Here is a 19,620-nt window from a genome sequence, read left to right on the forward strand (position 1 = left end):
GGCTCATGCATCAGATAATTTTATCCTGGGAGGGAGCAGTTCAACAAACAGAAAGAGGCCTAGTTCACCCCAGATTTCCACTAGATATCACAGCCACAAAGTCAGACTTCATAGTCACAAAGCCAAAATAATGTGCTTAATTTAAGGTTAGGGTTAGGCATAAGATAGCAGTGTGGTTAAGGTTAGTGTTAAGGTTAGGTTTAACATTTTTACGAGTTTTGCCCTAATTATGACCTTGTGGCTGTGTTAACTAGTGATGACACTCTCTCCCTCAGTGTCATCATTAGGGTTGTGTTCAGTAGAGAGAAAACATTTTGGAACGGAATGAAACAGGGAGTAACTTTTTCCATAAGAACACAGCATTTCATTTTCTGTTGCCAAGCGTTTTGCTACAGTGCACTGCTAAACACGACCCGATCTATTGACAGTCTCACTGACCTCTGGCTGCCATTCAGACATGACTTACAGCTTATTACTGTAACTGAATCCAAAGGATCAAATATGCATCCACATGATAGGGCACTATAACAGATATCTGATATCCTCCAGAAACAGTGAAAGTGAGAGAAACAGTTGTGAGTATAATTGAAAAACACAATAGAGTGGGCTATATGGAAGAGGAAGGTGAGCTTGACATGATGTGAAGTGAACAGGTTGGACTGGATGTGAATTGGAGAGGGAGGTACTGTAGCATGTGTGACTTTGTTCAACAGCATAATAGGAGGAAGGAGAGAGCTACATTGCTATACAAGCTGTAAATGGTGTAAGATTGTGATTGTGTGTGTGTGTACGTGTGCTAAACCAATTCAAGACACCAATACATTTCCCGAATTAGATCACAGTGCAACGATACCACAGTTGTGCATGAATAAAGTATCAATCATGTGAATCATATGAGTTGCGTGAATCAAAAAGGTGCAATATGAATGACAATGACATGGCATCTGCACTGTATTATCTCTGCCTCAGTACAGAGTGAACGGAGTGAATTGGCTTTGACCTAACCATCAGGGAGCCTATTGGAGGTGACCACCACCACTATGTGCCCTTGAGCAACGCACTTAATCCTAATTGCTCCTATAAGTCGCTCTGGATAAGAGAGTCTGCTAAATGACAGAAATATAAATGTACCCTAGTCCTGAACTAGGTCTCAAACAGCTGCTTCAGAATCATTGCTTCAGATAAGTCAGTCACCTGAGGAGAGTGATAGAGAGAGAATTTAAAGGCAACCAGACTACAATGTGCCTTCTCTTATGGCAGACGGGCATATGGTTGTGTGTGTGTGTGTGTACTACACTTTTGTATGTAGAGATGTAGTACTATTCTTTTAGGTGAGGGAGCGCACATTTTGTTTATGATGTCATCATTTTCTCAAATTTGGTACCGACAAGTTGAAGCATGAGTCAAAAACGATTCAGCTAACCATCCTAAAATGTAATTAGAAATAATGTGTTTTCAGTGTAACAATAATCTTATAGGCCTACTATACTATGATATTAGGTTATGTAAAATGAAAATGTATCATTATGTGATCTTGCTTGACATTGATTCAGCTTTGATCTAACTTAATTAAACGAGCACCGTTGTGAGAAGTGATAATCTTCTATTTGTAATAATAACAATAAGTGAAAAGTAGGTCTATTAAGCATAGGCAACAGATCTGAATGAGATGTTATTTAAAAAAATATTTTTTTAAATAATAAATATAAAAATAAATTAAAAAGATATAGATGTACTATTGTAAAGTGGTTGTTCCACTGGATATCATAAGGTGAATGCAGCAATTTGTAAGTCGCTCTGGATAAGAGCGTCTGCTAAATGACGTAAATGTAAATGTTATTTTAAGAGATTGGAGCGCTCTTCGTGGTGCTGAAAGGACAGCACAAGGATCATGCAATGATGTTAAAGAAGTTGAACCAACTTGTGGTGTTGAAGGATAGCTAAAGGATAGCTCTGCGCATTTGTCCAGCTCAGGAACAAACAACAATAATTTGCAGTAGGCCTAATAGGTCAACGACTATGTGCTACAGCTATTTGTAGGCTAAAGCCTAATGTAAATACATATAGCTTAATATCATTGCACTGTTTGCGAGGAAGGCTTTATTGCAATTTCATTGTATTGTGTAGCATACAGTGGCAATAAAAAGTACAGTATGTGAACCCTTTGGAAATACCTGTATTTCTGCATAAATTGGTCATAAAATGTGATCTGATCTTCGTCTAAGTCACAACAATAGACAAGCACAGTCTGCTTAAACTAATAACTCACAATTATACGTTTTCACGTCTTTATTGAACATACCGTGTAAACATTCACAGTGCAGGGTAGAAAAAGTATGTGAACCCTTGGATTTAATAACTGGTTGACCCTCCTTTGGCAGCAATAACCTCAACCAAACATTTTCTGTAGTTGCGGATCAGACCTGCACAACGGTCAGAAGGAATTTTGGACCATTCCTCTTTACAAAACTGTTTCAGTTCAGCAATACTCTTGGGATTATCTAGTGTGAACTGCTCTCGAGGTCATGCCACAGCATCTCAATTGGGTTGAGGTCAGGACTCTGACTGGGCCACTCCAGAAAGCGTATTTTCTTCGGTTGAAGCCATTCTGTTGTTGATTTACTTCTGTGTTTTTGGTCGTTCTCCTGTTGCATCACCCAACTTTTGTTGAGCTTCAATTGGCGGACAGATAGCCTAACATTCTCCTGCAAAATGTCTTGATAAACTTGGGAATTCATTTTTCTGTCGATGACAGCAAGCTGTCCAGGCCCTGAGGCAGCAAAGCAGCCCCAAACCATGATGCTCCCTCTAGCATACTTTACAATTGGGATGAGGTTTTGATATTGGTGTGCGGTGCATTTTTTTCTCTACACATAGTGTTGTGTGTTCCTTCCAAACAACTCAACTGCAGTTCCATCTGTCCACAGAATATTTTGCCAGTAGCGCTGTAGAACACCCAGGTGCAGTTTTGCAAACTTCAGACGTGCAGCAATGTTTTTTTTGGACAGCAGTGGCTTCTTCCATGGTGTCCTCCCATGAACACCATTCTTGTTTAGTGTTTTACGTATCGTAGACTCGTCAACAGAGATGTTAGCATGTTCCAGAGATTTCTGTAAGTCTTTAGCTGATACTCTAGGATTCTTCTTAACCTCATTGAGCATTCGGCTCTGTGCTCTTGCAGTAACCTTTGCAGGACGGCCACTCCTAGGGAGAGTAGCAACAGTGCTGAACTTTCTCCATTTACAGACACTTTTTCTTACTGTGGACTGATGAACATCAAGGCTTTTAGAGATACTTTTGCAACCTTTTCCAGCTACAGTGGGGGAAAAAAGTATTTGATCCAAAAAAATGATCAGTCTATAATTTTAATAGTAGCTTTATTTGAACAGTGAGAGACAGAATAACAACAAAAAAATCCAGAAAAACGCATGTCAAAAATTTTATAAAATGATTTGCATTTTAATGAGGGAAGTAAGTATTTGACCCCTCTGCAAAACATGACTAAGTACTTGGTAGCAAAACCCTTGTTGGCAATCACAGAGGTCAAACGTTTCTTGTAGTTGGCCACCAGGTTTGCACACATCTCAGGAGGGATTTTGTCCCACTCCTCTTTGCAGATCTTCTCCAAGTCATTAAGGTTTCGAGGCTGATGTTTGGCAACTCGAACCTTCAGCTCCCTCCACAGATTTTCTATGGGATTAAGGTCTGGAGACTGGCTAGGCCACTCCAGGACCTTAATGTGCTTCTTCTTGAGCCACTCCTTTGTTGCCATGGCTGTGTGTTTTGGGTCATTGTCATGCTGGAATACCCATCCACGGCCCATTTTCAATGCCCTGGCTGAGGGAAGGAGGTTCTCACCCAAGATTTGACGGTACATGGCCCCGTCCATCGTCCCTTTGATGCGGTGAAGTTGTCCTGTCCCCTTAGCAGAAAAACACCCCCAAAGCATAATGTTTCCACCTCCATGCTTGACGGTGGAGATGGTGTTCTTGGGGTCATAGGCAGCATTCCTCCTCCTCCAAACACGGCGAGTTGAGTTGATGTCAAAGAGCTCCATTTTGGTCTCATCTGACCACAACACTTTCACCAGTTGTCCTCTGAGTCATTCAGATGTTCATTGGCAAACTTCAGACGGGCATGTATATGTGCTTTCTTGAGCAGGGGGACCTTGCGGGCGCTGCAGGATTTCAGTCCTTCACAGTGTAGTGTGTTACCAATTGGTTTCTTGGTGACTATGGTCCCAGCTGCCTTGAGATCATTGACAAGATCCTCCCGTGTAGCTCTGGGCCGATTCCTCACCGTTCTCATGATCACTGCAACTCCACGAGGTGAGACCTTGCATGGAGCCCCAGGCCGAGGGAGATTGACAGTTGTTTTGCGTTTCTTCCATTTGCGAATAATCGCACCAAAAGCTGCTTGGCGATGGTCTTGTAGCCCATTCCAGCCTTGTGTAGGTCTACAATCTTGTCCCTGACATCCTTGGAGAGCTCTTTGGTCTTGGCCATGGTGGAGAGTTTGGAATCTGATTGATTGATTGCTTCTGTGGACAGGTGTCTTTTTTACAGGTAACAAGCTGCGGTTAGGAGCACTCCCTTTAAGAGTGTGCTCCTAATCTCAGCTCGTTACCTGTGTAAAAGACACCTGGGAGCCAGAAATCTTTCTGATTGAGAGGGGGTCAAATACTTATTTCCCTCATTAAAATGCAAATCAATTTATAACATTTCTGACATGCGTTTTTCTGGATATTTTTTGTTGATATTCTGTCTCTCACTGTTCAAATAAACCTACCATTAAAATTATAGACTGATCCTTTCTTTGTCAGTGGGCAAACGTACAAAATCAGCAGGGGATCAAATACTTTTTTCCCCCACTGTATATGCAAGTCAACAATTCTTAATCGTAGGTCTTCTGAGATCTATTTTGTTTGAGGCATGGTTCACATCAGGCAATGCTCTTGTGAATAGCAGACTCAAAATTTGTGAGTGTTTCTTATAGGGCAAGGCTCTAACCAACATCTCCAATCTTGTCTCATTGCTTGGACTCCAGGTTAGCTGACTCCTGACTCCAATTATCTTTTGGAGAAGTCATTAGCATAGGGGTTCACATACTTTTTCCAACCTACACTGTGATTGTTTAAATGATGTACTCAATATAGACAAAAAATTATAATAATTGGTGTGTGATTAGTTTAAGCACACTATGTTTGTCTATTGCTGTCACAGCAATAGACAAACATAGTGTGCTTAAACTAATAACACACAAATTATAGTTTTTTTCTTGTCTATATTGAGTACATCATTGAAACAACTATATTTGATGACCAATTTATGCAGAAATCCAGGTAATTCCAAAGGGTTCACATACTTTTTCTTTCCACTCTACACGATGTATCATTTAAAAAATATATATATTTCACCTTTATTTAACCAGTGTCACATCTGCTCCTGCCACACCCCTTAGTGGACATCCGGTGTCTTCCTGACCTTCAGCCATTCCCCCAGTACAATCTCTCTCTCCCTCTCCCTCTCTCTCTGACAGGTGTGCTGGAGTCAGAGCAGACCCCACCAGCTGCAACCCGTTCCATAATCAAGACCTCTACAAATACTCAGTCCTGCCACTTCTACTCTGCCAGATCGTAATCTCCGTTCAGTCAGTCATGCTTCAAGCTATTTGTTATTATTTAAGATCCTGTATCCTGTTGTGCCTGTTTCCCTGCCTGACGCTGTTTATCCTCTCACTGCAGTTTTGCCGCTCAGACTCTGGTTCCTGTCTCCCGTTCCACATCTCACCACCCTGCTACCCTGTTCTGGATTCAGCTCACCATCACTCCCTTGGATTCCCCTCTGGACCTGTTTACCCTGTCCTAACCCAGCTCACTCCAACCTTAGCCTCCACATTTGGTTTCCTAAAACTCATCCGAGCTTCCCCAGATCTGCACTCCACCTCTCCCTGTGTTGCAATAAATGTCTTGGTTCATTCATCCCTGTTTCCTGGTCTGAGTCTGCTCTTGGGTTACCCTATGCTGCTCTGCCTAACAACCAGGTAGGCCATTTGAGAACAAGTTCTCATTTACAACTGCGACCTAGCCAAGATAAAGCAAAGCAGTGCAACACAAACAATACAGAGTTACACATGAATAAACAAACGTACAGTCAATAACACAATAGAAACAAATATATATACAGTGTGTGCAAATGAGGTAAGATTAGGGAGGTAAGGCAATAAATAGGCCGTAGTTGCGACGTAATTTCAATTTAGCAATTAAACACTGGAGTGATAGATGTGCAGAAGATGAATGTGCAAGTAGAGATACTGGGGTGCAAAGGAGCAAAAAATAAATATGGGGATGAGGTAGTTGGATGGGCTATTTACAGATGGGCTATGTACAGGTGCAATGATCTGTGAGCTGCTCTGACAGCTGATGCTTAAAGTTAGTGAGGGAGATATGAGTCTCCAGCTTCAGTGATTTTTCCAATTCGTTCCAGTCACTGGCAGCAGAGAATTGGAAGGAAAGGTGGCCAAAGGATGAATTGGCTTTGGGGGTGACCAGTGAAATATATCTGCTGGAATGGGTACTACTATGGTGACGAGTGAGCTGAGATCAGGCAGGGCTTTACCTAGCAAAGACTTATAGCTGACTTGGAGCCAGTGGGTTTGTCAACGAATATGAAGCGAGGGCCAGCCAATGAGGGCATACAGGTCCTAGTGGTGGTGGGTAGTATATGGGGCTTTGGTGACAAAACGGATGGCACTGTGATAGCAAATTGGATGCAGTCTGAGTAGAGTGTTGGAGGCTATTTTGTAAATGACATCGCTGAAGTCAAGGATCAGTAGGATAGTCAGTTTTACGAGGGTATGTTTGGCAGCATGAGTGAAAGATGCTTTGTTGTGACATAGGAATCCAATTCTAGATTTAATTTTGGATTGGAGATTAATGTGAAGGACAGTATACAGTCTAACCAGACACATAGAATATGTGGACAACTACAAATACCTAAGTCAGAACCGTCCAGAGTAGTGACGCTGGACGGGTGGGCAGGTGTGGGCAGCGATCGGTTGAAGAGCAAGCATTTAGTTTTACTTGCATTTAAGAGCAGTTGGAGGCCACAGAAGGAGAGTTGTATGGCATTGAAGCTCATTTGGAGGTTTGTTAACACAATGTCCAAAGAAGGGCCAGATGTATACAGAATGGTGTCATCTGCATAGAGGTGGATCAGAGAATCACCAGCAGCAAGCGCGACGTTATTGATGTATACAGAGAAAAGAGTTGGCCCGAGAATTGAACCCTGTGGCACCCCCATAGAAACTGCCAGAGGTCCTGACAACAGGCCCTCCAATTTGACACACTGAACTCTGTCTGAGAAGTAGTTGGTGAACTAGGCGAGGCAGTCATTTGAGAAACCAAGGCTGTTGAGTCTGCCAATAAGAATGCGGTGATTGACGGAGTCGAAAGCCTTGGCCAGGTCAATGAAGACGGCTGCAAAGTACTGTCTTTTATCAATGGAGGTTATGATATCGTTTAGGACCTTGAGCATGGCTGAGGTGCACCCATGACTAGCTCGGAAACCAGATGGCATAGCGGAGAAGGTACGGTGGGATTCGAAATGGTCGGTGATCTGTTTGTTGACATGGCTTTTGAAGACCTTAGAAAGGTAGGGTAGGATAGATATAGGTCTGTAAGAGTTTGAGTCTAGATTGTCTCCCCCTTTGAAGAGGGGATGACCGCGGCAGCTTTCCAATCTTTAGGGATCTCAGACAATACAAAAAAAGAGATTGAACAGGCTAGTAATAGGGGTTGCAACAATCTAGGCAGATCATTTTAGAAAGAGAGGGTCCAGATTGTCTAGCCCAGCTGATTTGTAGGGTTCCAGATTTTCTAGCTCTTTCAGAACATCAGCCATTCTGGATTTGGGTGAAGGACACACTGGGGAGTCTTCAGCAAGTTGTAGTTGGATGTGCAGAGATTTGACCGGGGTAGGGGTAGCCAGGTGGAAAGCATGGCCAGCCATAGAAAAATGCTTATTGAAATTCTCGATCATTGTAGATTTATCGGTGGTGACAGTGTTTCCTAGCCTCAGTGCAGTGGGCAGCTGGGAGGAGGAACTCTTATTCTCCATGGACTTTACAGTGTCCCAGAACTTTTTGGAGTTTGTGCTACAGGACTGCCTGTGTATTGGTTCCTAATTTCACAGAAAAGTTGCATATTGCGGGGGCTATTCGATGCTAAAGTAGTACGCCGCAGGATGTTTTTGTGCTGGTCAAGGGCAGTCAAGTCTGGAGAGAACCAAGGGCTATATCTGTTCTTAGTTCCATTTTCTTTTAATGGGGCATGCTTATTTAAGATGGTTAGGAAAGCACCTTTAAAGAATAACAGGCATCCTCTTCTGACAGAATGAGGTCAATATCCTTCTAGGATACCCGAGCCAGGTCGATTAGAAAGGCCTGCTCGCTGAAGTGTTTAAGGGAGCGTTTGACAGTGATGAGGGGTGGTCGTTTGACCGCGGATACATTACGGACGCAGGCAGTGATCGCTGAGATCCTGGTTGAAGACAGCAGAGGTGTATTTAGAGGGCAAGTTGGTCAGCATGATATCTATGAGGTTGCCCGTGTTTATGGATTTAGGGTTGTACCTGGTAGGTTCCTTGATAATTTGTGTGAGATTGAGGGCATCTAGCTTAGATTGTAGGACGGCCAGGGTGTTAAGCATATCCCAGTTTAGGTCACCTAACAGTACAAACTCTGAAGATAAATGGGGGGCAATTAATTCACATATGGTGTCCAGGGCACATCTGGGGGCTGAGGGGGGTCTATAACAAGCAGCAACAGTGAGAGACTTGTTTCTGGAAAGGTGGATTTTTAAAAGTAGAAGCTCGAACTCTTTGGGCACAGACTTGCATAGCATGACAGAACTCTGCAGGCTAACTCCACCCCCTTTGGCAGTTCTATCTTGGCAGAATATGTTGTAGTTGGGGATGGAAATGTCAGTATTTTTGGTGGCCTTCCTAAGCCAGGATTCAGACAAGGGTAGGACATCAGGGTTGGTGGAGTGTGCTAAAGCAGTGAATTAAACAAACTTAGGGAGGAAGCTTCTGATGTTAACATGCATGAAACCAAGGCTTTTATGGTTACAGAAGTCAACAAATGATAGTGCCTGGGGAATAGCAGTGGAACTGGGGGCTACAGGGCCTGGGTTAACCTCTACATCACTAGAGGAACAGAGGAGGAGTAGGATAAGGGTATGGCTAAAGGCTATAAGAACTGGTCGTCTAGTGCATTGGGGACAGAGAATAAAAGGAGCAGATTTCTGGGTGTGGTAGAATAGATTCAAGGCATAATGTTCAGACAATGGTATGGTAGGATGTGAGTACAGTGGAGATACACCTAGGCGTTGAGTGAGGATGAGAGAGGTTTAGTCTCTGGAGGCACCAGTTAAGCCAGGTGAGGTCTCCGCATTTGTGTAGGGTGGGACAAAAGAGCTGTCTAAGGCATTTTGAGCAGGACTGAGGGTTCTACAGTGAAGTTCAACAATAAGAACTAGCAAAGACAGCGGTAGACAAGGCATATTGACATTAGAGAGAGGCATAAAGCAATAACAGGTGTTTATCAGGAGACCTAAGACAACAATGGGTAAAGGGCGATGAATGGGCAGAGCGGGTCAGTACAGGATCTGAGTTCGAGGCTGGGGCCGACAGGTAAACAAAATGAGGTACCGTGTCATTGAAACAGTCCAGGGGGCATCAGCTGTGTAGCCGAGTGATCATCGGGTCAAAAGAGCAGCAATAGGTGAGTTAGGGTGCCGGGCGGTAGTCACTACTACGCTAGGCGAGCAGGGGACACAGCGTTCAGAAGAACTAGTGGGCTGGGGCTAGTGGATGGTTCTTTGGAGACATTGTAACAGAATAGCCTGTTGAGACCACATCGGGCGATCACGTCGGCAGTCAAGTCGTGATGGATCGGCGGGGCTCGGCGTCGACAATAAAGGGTCAATGCCAATTGGCAAAGGAGGTATTGTAGCCCTAGAATTAGCTGGTACAGTTGATGTCGGTAGTTTACATAGACTTAGGTTGGAGTCATTAAAACTCATTTTCAACCACTCCACAAATTTCTTGCTAACAAACTGGTTTTGGCAAGTCGGTTAGGACATCTACTTTGTGCAAGACACAAGTAATTTTTACAACAATTGTTTACAGTGGGTCAGAAGTTTACATACATTAATTAAGTTGACTGTGCCTTAAACAGCTTGGAAAATTCCCCAAAATGATGTCATGGCTTTAGAAGCTTCTGATATGCTAATTGACATCATTTTAGTCAATTGGAGGTGTAACTGTGGATGTATTTCAAGGCCTACCTTCAAACTCAGTGCCTCTTTGCTTGACATCATGGGAAAATCAAAAGAAATCAGCCAAGACCTCAGAAAAAAAATTGTAGACCTCCACAAGTCGGGTTCATCCTTGGGAGCAATTTCCAAACACGTTCATCTGTACAAACAATAGTACGCAAGTATAAACAACATGGGACCACGCAGCCATCATACCGCTCAGGAAGGAGACGCGTTCTGTCTCCTAGAGATGAACGTACGATGGTGCGAAAAGTGCAAATCAATCCCAGAACAACTGCGAAGGACCATGTGAAGATGCTGGAGGAAACAGGTACAAAAGTATCTATATCCACAGTAAAACGAGTCCTATAATTGACATAACCTGAAAGGCTGCTCAGCAAGGAAGAAGCCACTGCTCCAAAACTGCCATACAAAAGATAGACTACGGTTTGCAATTGTACGTGGGGACAAAGATCATACTTTTTGGAGAAGTGTCCTCTGGTCTGATGAAACAAAAATAGAACTGTTTGGCCATAATGACCATCGTTATGTTTGGAGGAAAAAGGGGGAGGCTTGCAAGCCGAAGAACACAATCCCAACCGTGAAGCACGGGGGTGGCAGCATCATGTTGTGGGGGTACTTTGCTGCAGGAGGGACTGGTGCACTTCACAAAATAGATGGCATCATGAGGAAGTAAAATTATGTGGATATATTGAAGCGACATCAGTCAGGAAGTTAAAGCTTGGTCGCAAATGGGTCTTCTAAATGGACAATTACCCCAAGCATACTTCGGAATTCGTGGCAAAATGGCTTAAGGACAACAAAGTCAAGGTATTGATTAGAATGGCCATCACAAAGCCCTGACCTCAACCCTTTAGAAAATTTGTGGGCAGAACTGAAAAAGCGAGTGCGAGCAAAGAGGCCTACAAACCTGACTCAGTTACACCAGCTCTGTCAGGTGGAATGGGCCAAAATTCACCCAACTTATTGTGGGAAGCTTGTGGAAGGCTGCTCGAAACGTTTGACCCAAGTTAAACAATGTAAAGGCAATGCTAACAAATACTAATTGAGTGTATGTAAACTTCTGACCCACTGGGAATGTGATGAAATAAATAAAAGCTGAAATATATAACTCTCTACTATTTTTCTTACATTTCAGGTTCTTAAAATAAAGTGGTGATCCTAACTGACCGAAGATAGTAGGATTAAATGTCAGGAATTGTGAAAAACTCAATTTAAATCTATTTGGCCAAGGTCTATGTAAACTTCCCACTTCAACTGTATGTGGGCCTAGCTCGAGCCAACTCAAGACTAGCTGGTGCTTGCTTCGGGACAGAGGAGTTAGCTAACAGTAGCCACTCATTTGCAGCTAGCTTGCTGCGATGATCTGGTGTAATGATCCAGAGCGTGAAAGTGAGAGTAAGATATATACGAAAAAGACCGGCTATTTACATGGGATAAGACAACGACAAACACACACGTCCTACTGCTCCGCCATCTTGGATCATAAATCAACTTTGAGTTGATTAGCTTAAACACATGGTTACAATAGTGCAGTGGTCTAAGGCACATCTTAGTGCTAGAGGCGTCATTACAGACCCTGGTTTGAGTCCAGGCTGTATCACAACCGGCCGTGATTGGGAGTCCCATAGGGCGGCGCACAATTGGCCCAGCGTCGTCCGGGTTAGGGTTTGGCTGGGGTAGGCTGTCATTGTAAATAATCATTTGTTCTTAACTGACTTGCCTAGTTAAATAAAGGTTAAATTTAAAATTTAAAATTAAAGTGGGTGCTTCATTTTGGTAGTAGTGAAGGAGTAGCTAGCTAGTTACCTACTACAGAGTCCATGGACAGCGAGACACCTTGATGAGACCGCACTTCCTGCCTGCCTACGGACTTTCTCTCCCCGCTTGACCACCTCCCTCAGATGACCACTCAAGCCATGAACTTTGTAATGACTGTCCATCTCATGATGTTGTTTTTCTAAAATACTTGTCCTTTTTTTGTGTGCTTTGAAGAGCTGAAATTCTTTGAAAAGCGCTTTATAAGTTGAATAATAATAATAATCATGTATTATTACTATATTGTGTTTCATGGAATTTTAGTTGTAATTAAATAGAATTTATTTAGAATTTATCCAAATAAATTTTCCCAAATAATTTTACCAGCTCCATGTATTCTCAAATTGAAAAAAGTAAGGGAGAGCCGCTCCTGTTTGTGTGTGTGCGTATAGGTCAATATATGACAGCTGATTAGCGCCATGAGTCATTTCTATTCTCTCACCCTGGTCATGGTCACGGTCACGGTCACAGTCACACACACACACACACACACACACACACACACACACACACACACACACACACACAAAATCAACAATCCCTCGAGGTTGAGGATGATCTCTTCTTCACAGGTTTTTTGGGTGGCTTGCTTGTTGTGGATCCTGCTGTGGTTGAGCAGGCCGATAGTGGAGCCACAGTAGTCGCCAGGTGGATCTGTTTATAGCGTGGAGTTCCCAGTTTGTGTTTATGTTGCATTTTTTTAGGTTCGATTTCAAGTTGTCTTTTTATCTTGTCTTTTGTCCTCCTTGTGTCCCCTCTGCCAGTTGGTCGTAGATCAGTTGTTTGGGCAACCTTGAATCGCACTCGCACACACCACTACACCTGACTGCAAATGGTCACAAAGCGGATTTCTGTCGAGGATAAGTAGCTAAGCCAACGTGGTGAAGCTGAGCTAATCAATTAAACAGACAGAGTGAAAATAACGCCAATGAAAGCAAGAGACCGAGAGAACGAGAGAATGAGACAGAAAGAAAAGAATAACAAAAAAATGTAAGCAATATGAATTCGAGCAGGGGCCACAATGGCAAACAAAGCAACTCCACAGATGGCCGCACACAGGTGTGTGAAGTGTGTGTGATTGTGTGTGATGGATGTCACTTTGTGAAGAGGGCCCTGACAGCGTTATTGTCCATGAGCTGCTGCTGGCCCACGCAAGTACTCTACAGTCATTATCTATTAGCACTATGGAACAGCTGCCCTTTCCAGCTCCAACACCGAAAACTACGTGGCAGTACAGTGAATCAATCAACGCATCATGTCAAGAGGACATTGACAAACATATGAGCAACTGATTGAATGACTATCTTGCCAAAGAGTAAAACTGTACTGTATTTCCATTCCCCCCCAATATCTCTATGATCATTATAATCAATCTCCTTGGTCAAATCCACTCTAATGTATTTAATTAGGAATGAAGAAGTCCATGTAGAGAAGTACAGTAGGGTTGATGAACTTGTGGATAAAAGGAAGGGTATTCCTTTCATCTTATGGTCCCCTCCCCCTCCTTTCCTCTCTTTTACTTCTCCGGTTTCATAAAAACACTTATGACTGCCATACCCACAGCATAAGCTGCCTTTCTTAGCCTGGAGTGTCTTCCGCTTTCGCATGCTAACCCCTCTGCCCTCTGCCAATATATCATTAGCATCTCAGCTAAAGCCTTGATTTTGCTACAAGGCAGCAAGAGGCACTCTCCTTACAGCAAATTAAGGTGTGTCTGTGTGTGTGTTACATCCACATAAAGCAAAGGTGCTGGGCCCTATATACTCACTGAATAGGCCTAATTTCCTCCAGCCGCTGTTTTTTATTTTCATTTCAAAAGAATCATTTAATTATAACCTTTTATCAAACCTGTATTTGTTTATTCATGGGCCCTAAACACACCGCACACTCCAAGGGCTGATTTTGATTGCTGAATATGAAGAGAGGGAGAGAGAGAGAGAGAAAGGTTTCCAAGAGAAAAAGAAGAGAAGGGGGGGCTAACATACAGCACTTGTGCAACAGAAAAATGGTGCAACCGCCGCCGTAACCGCTGTCGATATTCAAATGAGCATCCAATTACTCTAGCGAGGAGTCAGTTTACTGCAACGTCGCACTTGGGTGCCAAATTAAGCCTCTTTTGATCTTACACCCCTTTATGTACACAACAACACAACCTATAAGTAAATTTCACAAATAGGCCTCACTGACTGGGGGTCTGAGACAATAAAAGCCTGAAGCGCTTTCTTCCTACTCTCTCACTCTTCTGTCTCTCTTCTCGGTCTCTTTCGCTCCATCTCTCTATCCCTCTCTCCATCTCAGGTTTCCTTCTCAATGGACAGTATTCATTAGGGAGACTTGGAGGGGGGCAAAAGTGGGGAAGGCTACAAATTACTGATAATGGCACGGTGCTAATGAAGAGAATGGAGAAATGTCATTAGCATTTAAGAGGATAAGATCCATCTGACCTGCTGCCGCCGCCAGTTGCTTTCCAGTGCCACTCACTTAAGGAAGCAGGAGAGTGCGACTGATACCCAGATAGCCTTATTTGCATGGCTGAGTGGAGGAGGATGCTGATTGGTATGGACCCTCAACCACCCCACCTTGTTCCCCACTCCTTTCCTCCCTCTCCCCGTCCTCTTGTTTATGCATCACAAACAATGACACACGTGTGCGTTGTCCATATTCGCCGGTAGCAACAGTCGACAAGCAAAGAAAGCAAAGCAGGATGCAAGAGAAGAGAGAGAGAGAGGAGCTGCATGTGCGGCAGTTTAAAATGTGAAAAGGCAGAATGGAAGGAGATGCTCTTGATCCACACAGATGCACCCTGAGAGTGATTAGAGAGATAGTGCCTATGGTGACCGGTGACCTTTGACACCCCCCCCCCATAAGGATGAATGAAAGCAATAGTCTTATTGTCACTCACTGAGAAGCAAGGCTATATGTCTCTCAATGTAGGTGGCACCTAGCTAGCATGTCAAAGAGCTAAAGAGCAGTTGTGATCTTATTTGTCCCAGTGAATAAATCATTACTGTTAGAATTGTTGGGAAGGCAACAGCAGTTATTTTAATGCTTTTAAGAGGTGCATATGATCCACAGTGCGGTTGCAGCTTCCTTGATATAATGAATAGCCATGTTAAAGGAGCAGTGCAGTCAAATATTTTCCATTTTTTCAGTGTTTTTCCCCCACACTGTGTCCCTGTTTCTTTTCACCCACACTGTGACATTATGATAATGCACTTTAGGTGTAAGAGCTGTTTGAAAATACTGCCTAAAATGTCAACTTTTTTGGCTGGCTGGGATTTTTTTACCACCTGTTGATGATAATATACCAATAACAAAGTTTGTCCTCTTTTCTGCCAATAACAGCTAGTTTTCAGGTTACACATCCCTCCCATTAGGCTCCTCCAATTAGCCCCCTCGCTCAGACCACTCCCAGACAGCCCTGGCAAAATGTTTGCTAAGAAGCTATTTCTGGTTATTTTTTACCCTTTTAATTGAAAACAATCACAGTAAGGTACTTAATTGTTACCTGGAAATGATTTGATATTGAGATAAAAACAGCTGCATTGGACCTTTAAACATCTCTGTTTCAGTGCCTGATTGTGCCTGAGTATGATCTCACACGAACCGCTAGGTGGCTACAGACCTGTTTATGTGAGTCTGAGGAGAATCATTACTAAGCCCTCAGATGGCTCTGTAAGCAACAGGAGAACATGAAAACATGCTTCAGAGTCATTAGCCTGAGTATGATAGCCTCCTGTTAATTAGTATAAATGAGATGTTAATGTTTTGAAGGATCTGACAATTCTGTCTACGTCATCCCCAATAAATGGCACAAAAACTCCACAGATGAATTTGCCAATCTATCTTATTAGTTTGTGCAGTTCATAGTTGTGCTGTTTGTTACCTACTGTATAGCTTGTTCTGTGTCCAAAAACACCTGCTTGAGTCACCTCAAGTCCTCCTCCTTCACACACACACATGCGAGCTCACCTGAAACTGTTCAAAACACAAGAGGCAGGTTTCATTGCTGATCTCCATGGTAACCGGCTAAATGGGGTCATAGGTGAACATTTTCTCTAGCCTTTGTTGAGGAGTGCTTTGTTTCCTTCGGTGGATCCCTTTAACAACGCTGCATAAGTGTCAGACACAAACATCTTAAAGCACACCCGCATCTGAAACGTATCTGCAGTAATTTAATTTATATGCATAATCAGAGTTAGGTAGGTTACTTTCTAAATGTAATACGTTAACCAGTCCAAAATTGTAATCAGTAATGTAACTTTTCGATTACATTCAGTTACTTTTAGATGACTTTCCCCTTAAGAGGCATTGGAAGAAGACAACAAATTATGTTACCAATTGAACGACATCTGTTGCAGGATAAACCAATGTTAAAGTTTACATAGCTAGCCATATATGGATGTAAAATGTTACTTTATGGGTTGGTTATGTAGGCTTTTTCTAACCCATCTGTCACGCCCTGACCTGAGAGAGACAGTTTGTTTCTCTATGTGGTTAGGTCAGGGTGTGGGTTGGGCATTCTATGGTGTCTATTTCTTTGTGTTGAGCCGAGTATGGTTCCTAATCAGAGGCAGCTGTCTATCGTTGTCTCTGATTAGGAATCATACTTAGGCAGCCCCCCCACCTGTAGTTGTGGGATCTTATTTGTGTGCTGCTTGTTAAGCCTGCAAGATGTGATGGGTGTTATCATTGTTGCTTATTTTGTGTTTAGTGTTCTGATTTAAAATAAATACAAGGATGAACACTTACCACGCTGCACCTTGGTCTACTCCTTTTGACGATCGTGACACCATCGCTTTCTACTACAAATATGTCACGTCCTGACTAGTATAGGGGTTATTTGTAGGTTAGTCAGGATGTGGCAGAGGGTATTTGTTTTATGTGGTTCGGGGGTTATGAGTATTGTAGAGGGGTGTTTTATGTATTACGGGGTTTTGATGTATGTTCTGGGTTTTGTATTCTAGGTTGGTTTTCTAGTTTGTTTATTTCTGTGTGGTCTGTGTGGCTCCCGATCAGGAACAGCTGTAAGTCGTTGTTCCTGATTGGGAGTCATATATTAGTTGCGTGTTTTCACCTGGGGATTTGTGGGTAGTTGATTTTGCACTGCTAGTATTCAGCATGTAAAACTGTCGGTTTGTACTTCTTTGTTTTCCGTGTTCACATTTATTTAATAAATTATAATGATGAGCACGCAACCCGCTGCGCCTTGGTCATCTCTACCCAACGACAACCGTGACAATATAATAATATGATTAAATTATATCTTTACATTAATAACCAAAGTCTATCAGAATTCCAGTCATTCCAATAAATGTTATACCCCTTGATCTTCAAGAATAGGACTTGGAAATATGGAAGAATAGAGCATGACCCCAAAACTAAGGACTTATTAGCCAGCCCTACTCTGTTGTTTATGATTTTGTTGTCATGGAGGACTGATTGGGCTCATTGATTTGAGTTCAAAAATAAATGCTGCGTTCATGGAATGGCATGCTTTGAGCACTACTGAAAAAGTGCTATTTACAAAAAGAATTTAAAGGGCAAATCCACAGATGAAACAATAACAAAATGTTCGCCCCACCTCTGTTTTGGTAAAAAGCTGAGGGATGGGTCTGGAGAAATATAACCACTCTCAGATTAATAGACAGAGCTATGGATGCAAGGACTGACCATCCATGATATCAAATTATAGTTTCAACCATGTTTTGTTTGTTTGCATTTACTTTGTTTACAAACATTGGAGTAAAACAAGATTATATTTTGGGTTCTCGTGGCGTGAAACAGTTGAACTAAGCTCATGAGGATTTTATAAGCTTTTCTCATCAAGAATCAATGGATATATATATATATATATATATATATATATATATATATATATATATATGTACCAGTCAAAAGTTTGGACACACCTACTCATTCAAGGGTTTTTCTTTATTTTTATTATTTTCTACATTGTAGAATAATAGTGAAGACATCAACACTATGAAATGACACATATGGAATCATGTAGCAACCAAAAAAGTGTTAAACAAATCAAAATATATTTTAGATTTTTTTCAAAGTAGCCACCCTTTGCCTTGATGACAGCTTTGCAAACTCTTGGTATTCTCTCAACCTCACCTGGAATGCTTTTCCAACAGTCTTGAAGGAGATCCCAAATATTCTAAGCACTTGTTGGATGATTTTCCTTCACTCTGCGGTCCAACTCATCCCAAACCATCTCAATTGGGTTGAGGTCAAGTGATTGTGGAGGCCAGGTCATCTGATGCAGCACTCCATCACTCTCCTTCTTGGTCAAATAGCCCTTACACAGCCTGGAGGTGTGTTGGGTCATTGTCCTGTTGAAAAACAAATGATAGTTCCATTACGCACAAACCAGATGAGATGGCGTATCGCTGCAGAATGTTGTGGTAGCCATGCTGGTTAAGTGTGCCTTGAAATCTAAATACATCACAGACAGTGTCATCAGAAAAGCACCCCCACACCATCACACCTCCTCCTCCATGCTTCACGGTGGGTACCACACATGCGGAGATCATCTGTTCACCCACTCTTCGTCTCACAAAGACACAGCGATTGGAAGCAAAAATCTCAAATTCGGACTCATCAGACTAAAGGACAGATTTCCACTGGTCTAATGTCCATTGCTCATGTTTCTTGTCCCAAGCAAGTCTCTTCTTATTATTGGTGTCCTTCAGTAGTGGTTTCTTTGCAGAAATTCGACCATGAAGGCCTGATTCACACAGTCTCCTCTGAAAAGTTGTTGATGAGATGTGTCTGTTACTTGAATTCTGTGAAGTATTTATTTGGGCTGCAATCTGAGGTGCAGTTAACTTTAATTAACTTATCCTCTGCAGCAGAGGTAACTCGGGTCTTCCTTTCCTGTGGCAGTCCTCATGAGAGCCAGTTTAATCATAGAGCTTGATGGTTTTTGCCTACTGCACTTGAAGAAACTTTCAAAGTTCTTGAAATTTTCCGGATTGACTGACCGTCATGTCTTAAAGTAATGATGGACTGTAATTTCTCTTTGCTTATTTGAGCTGTTCTTGTCATAATATATGCTTGGTCTTTTACCAAATAGGGCTATCTTCTGTATACCACCCCTACCTCTTCACAACACAACTGATTTGCTCAAATGCATTAAGAAGGAAAGAAATTCCACAAACTAACTTTTAACGTGGCACACCTGTTAATTGAAATGCATTCCAGGTGACTACCTCATGAAGCTGGTTGAGAGAATGCCAAGAGTATGCAAGGCAAAGGATGGCTACTTTGAAGAATCTCACATTTAAAATATATTTTGATTTGTTTAACACTTTTTCAGTTACTACATGATTCCATATGTGTTATTCATAGTTTTGATGTCTTCACTATTATTCTACAATGTAGAAAATAGTACAAAAAAAAATAAGAAAAACCCTTGAATTAGTAGGTGTTCAAACTTTTGACTGGTACTAATA

Source organism: Salmo salar, chromosome ssa15, assembly GCF_905237065.1.
Source record: "Salmo salar chromosome ssa15, Ssal_v3.1, whole genome shotgun sequence".
NCBI classification, from domain to species: domain Eukaryota; kingdom Metazoa; phylum Chordata; class Actinopteri; order Salmoniformes; family Salmonidae; genus Salmo; species Salmo salar.